This window comes from Macrotis lagotis, chromosome 1 (assembly GCF_037893015.1).
Source record: "Macrotis lagotis isolate mMagLag1 chromosome 1, bilby.v1.9.chrom.fasta, whole genome shotgun sequence".
Classification (NCBI taxonomy): Eukaryota; Metazoa; Chordata; class Mammalia; order Peramelemorphia; family Peramelidae; genus Macrotis; species Macrotis lagotis.
Genome location: NC_133658.1, coordinates 752,196,081 through 752,209,088, shown reverse-complemented (window position 1 = coordinate 752,209,088; position 13,008 = coordinate 752,196,081). Strand labels below are relative to the sequence as shown.

General features: G+C 37.9%; 1 protein-coding gene across 2 annotated transcripts in view; it reads right to left on the bottom strand.

The window, feature by feature from the left end:
- The window catches only part of ETS1 (ETS proto-oncogene 1, transcription factor), a 186,621-nt gene that overhangs the window by 117,611 nt on the left and 56,002 nt on the right, over positions 1-13,008 (bottom strand). The window lies entirely within an intron of this gene.

Below are 13,008 nucleotides of genomic sequence, written 5' to 3'. Positions count from 1 at the left end.
CTATTCCTTGTGGATTGATCACCATTCTTTACCAAATCTGGCTTTTGAAATTCTATCCATCACTCTCAGCTTCTATATGACCTTTTTCATGAAGTCTTCTATGTTCTCTCCAGCAGAAGATTATTTTTTTCCCACTGTGGGTTTTCTTTATACATCTCTTATGCAACTATCATACACTACCTTTGTGTCTTATCAATTTAATTAGATCATAAGCCTTTTGAGGGCAGGGATCATGTCTAAGTGACCTTTGTAAAAGCACTCAGAAACCCAAGTAGCATAATCACTTGTATGTGTTTTTTGAAAAAAATAAGTGAATGGATAGATAAATGAATAAATTAAATCATACTGTTCCCATCAAAAAACCCAAATCATGTTACTCCACCTTCTCCTCCCCCCCAATTCCTTCTCAGTTTGATTTTGTCACAAAATATGTTAGTGGGTAGCTGACTGTCTCTTCCACAAACAAGTATTTGTATCCTCCAAAACTAGTGAGATGGGTAGCAGAAAGGGAATGTGTGACAAGGCAATATGACTGCAGCAATGTATGTTTGGTGAGAGGAAATAAAAAAAAAGTTTGTGGGAATATTGTGTGACTCTACATGCCAGACTGCCTCACAGTCACAGACCCTCTCTTATAATCATTAAAAGTTACAAGAGGTCTAACTGTGATAAGATACTCTCAGGAGCTCGATAATGGAGACTTTGGGAGCAGAGAGGCAGCAAGACAATGCAGACATCCATAGGCATGAATCTGAGGTTAGGAGAAAACTGAACCAAGTCATGTGTGAAACCAAACCCAAAGCAGATGTAATTGTGAGAATTAGAAAAGTCTGGCTCTGGTTGGAGATGTTCAGGATTTCTGAACCTCCAAGGTATGACCTGAAACAGATAAAATGTCTAAAATTTTTACAAGTCAATATGCTCATGTTAGATCTAAATGAACATGATGACATTTAGGATAGTTTTCTGTTTATCATTCACATATATTTCAATTTTCAGAAGTCAGAGAAAACTTCTATTCCAAAATCAAACATGATATACATCTAGTATTAGAAGAGACCCTGGAGATCACTTAGTCTAACTTCTTCATTTTCCAGGGTGGAAACAGACCCAGAGAACAGAATGGGTATCTAAACCAAGGTTAGAAATCCAAATCCACATTATCAGTTGCAACATGCTTCTCATCTACTCACCAAGCAACAAGAATTAATCTTTACTTTTCATCTTTCTTCAATGATGGCAATGCCAAGGGTAGCTACTTGCTTCAAAGTAGACGACAACTGGATATGTGATAAAAACACTACATCATCCTCCTATCCAATGATTTCCATGCAAGGATATATTGGAGGGATATCTAGCCTGCTGAAGTCTCCTCTAACTATTCGGGTAGAAACTTTTTTTTAATTTTTAAAATTTATTTTATCTTTAATTTATGAAATAAAAACAAGCATTTCCATAATATAACAATTTTTAAAAAAAAAGATGATTGCATATGAAACTGCAAATCCATTATGTACAATTTTTTTTATTTGCTCTTAAGTCAAAAGATTTGAACTCAGGTCCTATCAGTTATATAACTCTAAGAAATCATGAACTGAATTTCCTCACTGGAAAAGAGAATGAATTAAACTATAGCAACTGACATTTATATGAGCTTTTACATATCGCTCTTCAGTTTTTTCAGTTGTGTCTGGCTCTTCATTTGGGATTTTCTTGGAAAAGATACTGGAATGGTTTGTCATTACCTTCCCCAGCTCATTTTACAGATGAAAAAACTGAGGTAAACAAGGTGAAGTGACTTGCCTACAGTCAAACAGCTGGTAAGTGTCTATGGCTGAATTTGAACTTGGGATCTTCCTGATTTCCCAGTACCCTATTCACTGTGCCACCTAACTGCCTAAGGATTTACATATATTATCTTATTTGCCATAATAGTCTCTTGAGTTAGCTAGTATAGGCATTAATGACTCTGTGTTATAAATAATAATAAAATTGAAGCTTAGAGAGGTGGTGACCTGACTTCACATAAGCAGTAAATGGACAAGTCAGTATACAAACCAGAGTTTCTGACTACACATCTATGGCTCTTTCCAGCAGACCACAACTCTCACATCTTTTTATCTCTAATATTCTATGACAGAGTATCTTGCTCCTAAGTTAGACTCAAGGTGATTGAAGTCTTCTTTTGGCTAGGTGTATTTATGATAGTGACTGTGCTGGTAACAGGTTGATAGTTCAGAAAATAGGCCAAAGATTAAAAGACTGATCTTCCCAAAAAGTGAGAGCTTCATTGGAAAACTGTGTCCTGGGAAGCTTGCACAATCCCAGTTTTTTATCTAGTCTGGTCTGTTGTTGGTATGTACTTTTGCAGGACCCTGACTCCAGGATTTACACTCTTCACAGGCACTGCCTCTACCATTCACATTACCATTTTTTTCCCTCCTAGAGATAGTAATGATGTGGAAAAACTTATTGTTTAATGTAATCTACATGAAAAGAGATCTAAGTGTAATTTTCCTACAGTCCAAAGCAAATTTTCCCAAGAAGAGGAAAGAAGGCATTTGACATCTATGAACTTAAAGGGTTGATTTTTTTTCCCCAACATGTTGAGTAGCCATTGGAAATATATAAGGAAAAATTGGAAGAGGGGGGAAAAGTAGTTATGCTTTTCTGCCTTTAGAGACTATAGGTTATAAGAGCAAGACCATATCTTAGATAGCTTTCCATCTCATTCAGTACTTCAGTGCTTTGCACAATAAGTATTTGATTAATAGAAAGTGAATGAGTGAATAAATGAAGTCCACAAGAATGAATCCATTTAAATTTGGAAAGAAAAATAGAACAAGAGAATTTGTAGGAAAAATATCAATATTATTCCATGTATCCGTACACCTACACTCAATATCTGGTTGAAACTGGGTGGCCCTAAAAGATATGCATGATCAGACAGTTAAAAAATTAAGAGAATAAGTCACTTATTACTCTGGCTCCATAATTTAGAGTTCATAGTGCCATGGTTCCATAATTCAAAAAGCTTTCTAGCTTTTGAAATAATCATTTATACCACAGAGAAAGGAGTGTATACCAGTTGCCTGGTAAAATCTGAAGAACAAACTCAGTATTAATTGCAATTATTTTTTAGACACTAAGAAGGCCTAGAAGAAACAAACAGTTCTTCAGGGGTCACGAACGAGACAAACTATGATGCCAAAAAGTGGACAGAGCAAAACACACCCCTGAGATCTCTTTCAAGTGAAAAAAAAAAGAGCAGAGCTGACTGATAAGACCATGGGATCTGAACTGGAAGTTCCTAACTGCCTGGCATCAGGCCACTATCCCTGGATGCCTCTGAGAGTCAAAGGTTGCACCATACATCAATGGAAAGGTAATTTTCCCTCAATCTGCAATTAGGTCTCATGTTTGACCTGTGACCTCTAGCCAATAAGGCATTTGTATTCTCCCAACAGGCAACTCATGAGGAAAATGAATGACTAGAAGCTAAAAGGAATGGGATAGATTTACCCTAAAAATCCCCTGAAATCTATTTATTCATTAAAAATCATACAATTAATAGAATTTATTTTTTCACTCATGTAAACAAGTAGAAAACAGTTTTCTTAACAATGTGCTCATCTTCTAGTCCAATCCTATCTAAACCATCTACCAACTTCTTGCAAAACCCAATCTATGTACAGAATCTGTACTGCTCTATTTTATTTATATATATATATATATATATATGTGTATATATATATATATATATACACATATATATATATGCTTTTAATATTAACATTGTCTTTTTTGGCCATGATTAAAAATGAAAACTGATGATTATTTCTTATTCACATGAGTGAACGGCTATACATTTGTGAGATCATAGATTCAAGACTTTAGAATATATGTATATGGATATATATGTGTGTATGTCATTTTCTAAAGAACAAGTCCCTATAGGGGCCTCAATTTCCTCTAATGCTTTTGAAAATCTCATACCCTTCAAGGATGGGAGATGCCAGTGATGGCAGATTAGGATAGACTACTCTGGAACCCTCTTCTGCATCAGAATCTAGAGTGATCAAACAATGCCCGAGCTCTCTGTCTCAGTTCCTAGCATTGTCTAGCTCCTCACTTTGTTGGCAGCACCAGGGTTAACGGCCCCCCTCCTCACCAGCCCTGCAGAGCAATGATTTCTGTTTTATTTCAGCAGGGGAAGTGTGTGCCTGCCTGATTAGGCTGATGGTTTCCTCTTTTCCCATAACCTCCAGACCCCCATGGCCCAAGTGTTTACTCTCTGAAATAAAAAATCTGCTGGTGTTTTTCTTTTTTTTTGTGCGAGTGTATTTTGGGAGGACTGTGGGGCGGGGGAATAGAGTTGGAGGGGAATGAACACACCTCCTCCCTCTCTCTCCCACTTCCCCCTCCCCATCCCAATTCTTTTCCAGCTGCAAGCTTGGTGCTGAGACCCCTGGCTACGGTGCAAGAAAGAAACTTATTAATGAGGGAGTTTGGTCTCCTGCTTCAGCAGCTATAAACACAGCGAACATCTGGAGAGAGAGTAAGAGTCTCCTCGCTGCCAGACGCTGAGAAAAACAGGCTGTTTCCAAGATTCCCTCCCCCACCCCTCCATCTCCCTCCCACCCCACCCCCTACACTTACACCCGCTCCTCTCCGTTGAACTTCAGCTCTTCTCATCAACCACCCACCCAATGATTTCCATTCACAGACAGATCTGAGCAGCCTGCAGCCTGCCCAAGCCTCCTCGCTGCTCCGAGCCGGCTCCTTGGCCAGAGCCAAGTGTCGCTGACTTCAGTGAACACCATCTCCCAGGCTCAGCCCCCACGTAGCAGCTACAAGGGAGGGGTCAAACGGTTTGAATCAAATAAGGACTCCATGCCCTAGGGACTTTTTCCCAACTAGGACTAAATATTTGTGGTTTGAAAAAGTTAAGAGAACTTCACCCCCTTCTTCCACCCCCCCAATCCCCTTATTCCCCTGGGAGTACCAGGCAGTTGCTGTTCAGTCCCAGGGTTTTGAGAAATAGCCTCCCGGGGATGTGTAAGCAAGAATCCAAAGATTTAATTCTAGATCTGCCTACCAAAGATAGGTTCTTAGAGGAGTCACTTTCTGGGCCTCGATTTCCTCCAATGCTTTTGAAAATCTCATAATACAGTCATTACTCGACCAGTTCCTGAGTCTCTCACCCTAAGGCCATGACTTAATCACTCTTCTCTTTCTTGTCCCCACTGTGATTCCTTTTCCTTTCATTTAAAAAAAAAGGGGGGGACCCCAGTGCACAGGGAGTGGCAAAGCCACTAGCTGAGTGTCAGTAAATTAGCCGTGGACAGTGGCCCGAGGGTTGGAGAAAAGCCATTTTCAGACTACACCAAAAAAAAAAAAAAAAATTTAAAAGACAGAGAAAAGAAAGGGGATTGAGCAGCCTATTTGAAGGTAAGGGCTGTCCTGATCTAGCCTGACATTTCCCAATCCCTGATGTTTTCTCAAATCCAGATAATGTAGCTAAATGAAACAACTCTTTCCTTCCAAAGGATCTAATGCCCTTCAGCTCATGCTGAGAATTTCTAATGTAGTAAATACTAGTAAAAATGATCTTGAAAACAGGAACCAGGCTGCATGTCCAGGGTCTCAAAGAAATTAAAATGTGTCAAATGAAAGTGAGGTCAAGTTATTATTCTCTATTCTATTTTAGATTGATTTTCATGAAAAAATCAAGATATCAAAGAAAACCTTGAGTGTATTCACTATGGATAGTTATGCATTTTATTCTTCATTCAGGGAAATTAGGAAGCAAATGGCATTGGTACATGAACAATGGACCTATGATGGGTTGCATGACCAAATGCAGGGCTCTGGATTTGAAGTCAGAAGAGTTGGATCTGAAGCCTAACTCCTCTTACTTGATGCTTCCATGATGTTCCCACATCTCACTGCTTTGGGGATATCTCAAATCATAGACATCTGTCTTAAACTCAGTATGTCTAAAACAAAATTTCATTCCCGCTAAACTCTCCTCTCCTCAACTTTACTATTATCATCAAGAGCAAAACCATTGTCCCTGACACCCAGGCTTATGACCTGGTGATCTTTACTCCACATTTTCACTCACCCTCCATATCTAATCCATTTCCAAATCTTATCATTTCTGCTTCATAACATCTATATCTTCTTATCTACACTTACACAGCCACAATTCTAGTTCAGGCTTTCATTACCTCTTGTCTTTACTACTGTTACCACTGCAATAGCATTCTAATTGGTCTCTTACTTTAATACTATTAAAGGCTTCAGGCCTCTCCTCATTCCAATCCATCTCCCACTCAAAGTAATCTTCCTAAAGCACCTAATAACTCCACCCCCTATTCACCCCCCCCCCCCCATGGCTTCTCACTACCTCTGAGGCCAAAACCTAGTCCCTTCTTACCCTTCCAATGTTCATGTACTTTACTCCTGCCATGAACTCTATACCTCTGACCTTTTTGCTGTTGCTTGTACATAACATTCCATCTGATATTATCTTCCTATTCTGAATATATCTTATAAGTGCTTCTTTATTTGCAAACTTTCGCCCATTAGAACTTGAACTACTTAGGGGCAGTGCCTGACTTTTTGTTTTTGTTTTTTTGTATATTAAGTATATGGTATCAGATGCTTTCTGATTCATGGACTTAATTAGGTTGATCAAACTGCAACTTCTCTATACTCCAATTTCCTCACATCTAATAAAATAAGCTAATCTAGATGAGTTTAAAAAGTCCTTCCAGTTCTATGTTCTTTGAATTACTATGAAGAAGACATAGAACTAATACTTAATTTTCAGAAGCTTCATTATATATATAAAATTAATACAGAAGTATTTTAGGCCACAATCCAAAAGTGGGGATTCTCTTCCTCCCATACTATTGAACAGGGCAATTCTCTTTCTCCTCCTCTTCAAAGAGACATGTAGTTCTCTTCCATTTCATCCATCTTTGGAGCTCCCTCTGAGCCCTGGTTTAAATTCTATACAGTGGTATGATTCACATGGTGCCAGCCCTCTTTCCAGGGGAATAAATGATAAACTCTGTGTCTCAGTACCTAAAAGACAATTCTCTTAACTCCAACCCAGTTGTAAGGGGACCAAAACTTCCCCCAATCCAGACTGCCCTTATTAAAGAGGATTTTGTTTCCAAAGGATGTGTTAATCACAGAATCACTGTACTACAGAATACTTAAAGCAAAATATTTCTTGAAAATGACTTAAATTATGAATGGAGTTTTAAACTGTCTCTGCTTGTAATGTAATCTCACCATTGATTTAGTAAAGGGGCAAAGAATTCAATGATTTCATTTAGGATATTCTACCATCCTACAAGGGAACATGATGTAGTTAAAAAAAATCTGGATTTAAAGATAAAGGACCTAGGTTCAAATATTGACTTGGAATAAGTTACTTAACCACTCTGGGTCTCAATTTCTCATCTATAAAATGGAGGGGTCAGACTAGATGAGGTGTTTTCCAGGTCACAATTTTGGAGCCTATTATTGCTTTACAAAAGATATATTCAAACCTCAAGAGTCTTGGAATGCAAACAAGAAGCTGTTTCCAAGAAAAAAGAACTTGAAATAAGGTCAGAAGAAGGATAAAACAGTAGAATAATTTTCTGAAACACAAGCAGAGACAGTTTAAAACACCATTCATAAAACCCTAGAACTGTCCTGAGACGCCCAGTTGAAAGAACCAACCTGTTATCAGAATAAACATTACCATGCAAGGTGATTCTCTATTTAACAAGTCTCTCTGGCATCACATTCAGATTCTTCCACACTTAAAAGCCAGACTGTAGGAGTCTGTTTGTCCTTCTGAAGTTTTCCACCTGGTTTTTGAGAGCCCTTTCCAAACACTCACCCAATTTTGATCTTCCCCAGCCGTCCAATCATCTGAGAAAACTCTAGAAGAGACTGTGAGCTTGAACACTTGAGACATCTACTGCTCCTAAACTTTCAATTTATTTGGGAAAGGAATTCTTTCGGAAATTTTTCTATTAAGTTTTTAAAAAGAAGTTTGTTATCACACACACACACACACACACACACAGCCCATACTTATTGAATTTACCTTCTCGAAAATATCAAACATTCTGCCTGGGATTTTTTTCTCTTAATGAAACTCTTTCCCATTGGACAAAAAATTACATTACCATTTTGTCTTTTTTCTCTATATCTTCTTATAGCCCCCCAATATAAGGCAGCTAGGTGGTTCCATGGTTCTAGGTAGAGTACTGGACCTGTTGTCAGGAACACATCTTCCTGAGTTCAAATATGGTTGCAAATATGTACTAATTGGGTAACCCTGAGCAAGTCAATTCTATCTGCCTTAATTTCTTCATCTGTAAAATGAACTGGAGATAGATATGGCAAAACAATCCAAAAACTTTGCCAAGAAAACCCCAATTTGTATAATGAAAAGTTGGAAATGACTGAATATCAACAATAAACTTCTACCCACAGAAGTCCTCAATGCGTTTCAGAGTAAATGGAATACAGGCATCATTTAACACATGGGTCCAGATACTTTAACACAAATTATAGATAGAAAGAAAAGAAAAAGAAAAAGAAAACTCCAAAGAAGCTTTGGATTCGGATCACTCTTTTGAAAAAAGAGTAATTATATCTTTTCAGTGGAATGAAACAGCAAAAAACATATAGTAGTTGGAAGGAAAAAAATCATAACCCAGAATAATTTTCAATCTGATGGCCACACAAATGAAGCTAGATTCCTAAATTAATCCTCATGGGGGGAGGGGGAGAGGGAGGTAATCAGCTTCATTCAATTTAATTCAACAATCATTCATTTTTTTCAATGACCGAACACTACGACCTAAACCTAACCAGTCAATTTTTCAAGTGTATGCTTTAGTCATAATTGGTGTAGATCAATAAGAGAAACAAAACTTCCTCTGCCTTTTCTAGAAAACTATTCAGTGTCATTTCACACTAATGGTTAATTAACAGCATTCCCTTCCTGTAATAGTACTATCATCATAATCAAAGTCAAAATAAAATGTAAGCTCCTTGAGGGCAGGAATTGTTTCAGGTTTTTGTCTTTTTTTTTTAGTTTTTGCAAGGCAAATGGAGTTAAGTGGCTTGCCCAAGGCCACACAGCTAGGTAATTATTGTGTCTGAGGCTGGATTTGAACTCAGGTACTCCTGATTCCACTGTGCCACCCTTACCTAACGCAGTGCTTTTCCAGAAGTGCTTTGAAATGTTAAACTGAATTGAACCAAATATTGTCATCTGACAAATTATTAGCACCTATTATTATTAAACTATATTATTTATATATTATTTACATAAAATAATATATTTTATTTATAGAAACTAAATTATTAAACTATAGGAATAGTCAACTGAAACTCTGGATATCACCTGTACAACGGTACCAATTCTAAAATAGATTGACCCTAAAAAAGTTCCTCCATTTGTAAACAACTTAACAGATACCCTATCCCTTTCTAAATAGAATTGTAGTGTGAAAACACCATATTGCTAAGTGAGGAAATGGTAATGATGTCTTGGAAGAATGGTATTAGGAACTGATATTTAAAAAAATGAATAACGACAGGATAAACTTATTGCTGAGAAGTTAGAGTGAAATCTCTCATCATGAGGGATAGAGGAAGGGAAGAGAGGAGTACGGGGTCAGTAGGATCCACTCCAGTCAGACTATAAACAGAAACAGACTTTGCAGCCGTGTCTTGTGTAAGGGGCTCCATTGATTCACAAGGCTCCCGACTGAGGAATGACGAGAAGCTGAGATAGAAAGGGCCCATTCATTCATAAGGAACTCCTGGGCTCAGCCTCCATTGGTTCTTGCTAATGGCTCCAGGCTGATGGGGGGGGGGGGAGTTATGGGGGTGAAAGGCAGGGAGAGGATAAGGGAAGGAGGAGGTAGAAATGAAAGAAAATGATGACTACAAGATTGTCATGAAGAAACGTACAGCTGCGCGGGCAACTGCATGCAAATGTGGCTTCTTTATTTAGCCCTATAGTTAATGTCCTCAGATTCATCTTTCTTTCCCCCTTTCTTCTTGTCTTTGCTTATCCCTCTCCCCTTGACTTTTTCTAGGTCTCTATATATCTCTTGAATTGTTTTCTTTTTTCTTTTATTCCTTGGGTCATAATTTTTTTTGTTTTCCCTTCTTTTTCTTTTTTTTTAATTATCCACTCTCCCTTCTACACCAGTCCTTATTGTCTGTTCAATTCTACATGTCATCTTTCTTTCTATTTCCCTCCCCTTCTAGTGTTCTTTTTTCTCTGACTTTGTATTTCATTTAGTCCTGCAGTTTATCTGCTACTCTTCTAGGTATATTTTGCCTTGTTCCAAATCTCTATCTCTGTCTGTCTGTCTCTCCCTCCTTATGTTTGTCATTCTCCCCTTAAATGCCCCATCTCTCTTGAATCTAAGCTCTTTGTGAATCAAGAGAAGAGGAAGAGAAAGTTACAATGAGAGGGCCTAATCATTCTTCAGTGACCCCCCTCCTGTTGGGTATTCCAGTCACCAACAGATGTGCAGTCCCTGTGAAAAGAAGTCCATTCATCCCTTTTTGAAGGGGAGTACTGGTGGGGAGGGGGAGTGGCCATGAGACTGAGGCTGAGAAGGAGACTGGAGTTATAAATAGGATAAAAGAAAATGGAAAAAAATGTAAAATATTTCTCTCTCTCTCTCTCTCTCTCTCTCTCTCTCTCTCTCTATCTCTCTCTCTCTCTCTCTATCTATCTTTCTCCCTCTCTCCTTTTTTGTCTCTCTTTCCTTCTCCTTTTTTCTCCCTAACTATAAGGAAATGTGCTATAACTGAAGGAATCATTGGTTTGGTCTATGTCTTCACCTCCCTTCCTTATACCCCCATCACCAGCCCTCTCCCAACTTACACCCAATTATTGGAAGAATTGGAAAGCAGCCCGGATAAATGCATGCCCCTCCTTTCTCTGGACAATTCTAATAGAGAAGGAAAGACCACACAGGACCAAGGCCACAGTCAATTTTCCATCTTTTAGATGGAGACTTGGATGAAGGGAAGCATTTCCATTTTGTTCACAGCAGAGACTGCCCCCAACCGGCTAGGCCTATGTCTCCAGTGGAAGTTTGGTGGTATTTCTGAATTTCTGAATTCATGTAGGCTTTCTTCATAAATAGTGATCACTGAAAAAAAAGTATTTCTGCACTGACCTTTCACCCTCTGCTCTCATCCCTAACCCCAGCTTAACCAATTGACTCTAATATCTGACAAGTCATTTGTAGAGAGAAAAATATTATTGTAGTAATAGTAATAATAGCTCACTTTTCTAAAGCAACTTCAACCTGAGATATCTTATGTATTTCATATAGGCTAATCACATTCATTCTCTTCTGAATACTTCTCTCTTCAGAAAATTCTTATGAGAAGAAGATATTAAGGAGATGGTATTTTGATTCCTGCTAGAATGTAAGTCTAGGTAAAGTTATGCACCAGCTAGTACAAGAGCTCCAAAGATCTAAGAGATGAAAGATGTGTGTGTGTGTGTGTGTGTGTGTGTGTGTGTGTGTGTGTGTGTGTGTGTGTGTGTGTGTGTGTGTGTGTGTGTGTGCGTGTGTGTGTTGAGGGGAAGCATTGACCTTTGTCACAGAAGGAGAATTGAACCCTAAGTTTCTAGTACTGTTCTGTTTGAGGAACATGAATGCATGAATACAATTATGCTTTTTAGGAAGGCATATTATTAAAAGTTACTTTTTTTAAAGAACTCCAGTTCCTAGGATCTGGGTCTAATCTAAGAACTTTTTCAATATCTTCTTATCAGCTAAATGGTGTAGTGGAGAGAGTATTGGGTCTGAAGTCAGGGAGATATGAGTTTAAATCCAGTTTCAATTCAAGGATATGGTCTGCCTCAGTTTCTTCAATTGTAAAATGGTGATCTTAGTAGTTCCTAACTCCAGGGTTGTTGTGAGAATCAAGATAATATTTGCAAAAATAGTAGATGCTTAATAAATGCTTGGTTCCTCCCAACATCCCCATGTAATAAATTGATATCTATTACTTTCAAATCTGAGGTACACAAGGAGGAGCTGACATGACAGGAACTTCAAATTGACCAAGGAAGATAATGTACAATGTACAAGATAATGTGCAATGCTAAGTAAACCTTTATTAAAGGGCTATATAATTGTCAGTTATTACTACCACCACCATTATCATCTTCTTCATAGCAACAGACAGGGTATTATAATTCAGGGTGCTTTTCTCCCAATCTAAGGTTCAGTCTTTGTAGTGCCTTGGATCTTTTATGTGACTAAAGGGGTAACTGTTTGGCAACAACTCATCATCTCAGAAGCCAACTAGAGTTAATGGAGCAAAAGAACAGGGTTCCTATAATCCAGTATCATGTTAGTTCTGCTCCGATCTAAGAAACTAGCAATCAGAAAAAGGATATAATTGATCCTCTAGTATTCCAGCATCTTGATCCCTCCTTCCTTCTTGCCCTCTTCACCTCTCTCCTCTCTATATCATCCATTCTCTCTTCATCTTCTGCCTTTTTTCCAAGTAGGAAATCAGAGATGATTCTAAAGGTCTCATGATGAATCATACTGTCCACTTCCAGAAAGAAAGATTAAGAGTTCTAAGTGCAGAATGAAGCATATTTTTTACTTTATTTTTCTTGCTTTTTTTTTGCTTTATGGTTAATATGGAAATATGGTTTGAATGACTTCACAGGTATAATGGCAATCACATTGCCTTCTCAATGTGTGAAGGAGGAGCTGGTGGGAGGAAGAGAATTTGGAACTTTAAAAAATTAAGGTAAAAAAACAAGCAAAAAACATAGAAGTCTCTAAATATAGAACCATTTGGAACTGAGGCACATAAGATCAAAACATATTATTGGGTTTTACAGACATTTTCACTGATTTTTCCCCCAAGATAAATTCCTGAGGATGAAGTTCAAGCATTATGCAGAATAAAATAAAAATATATTTT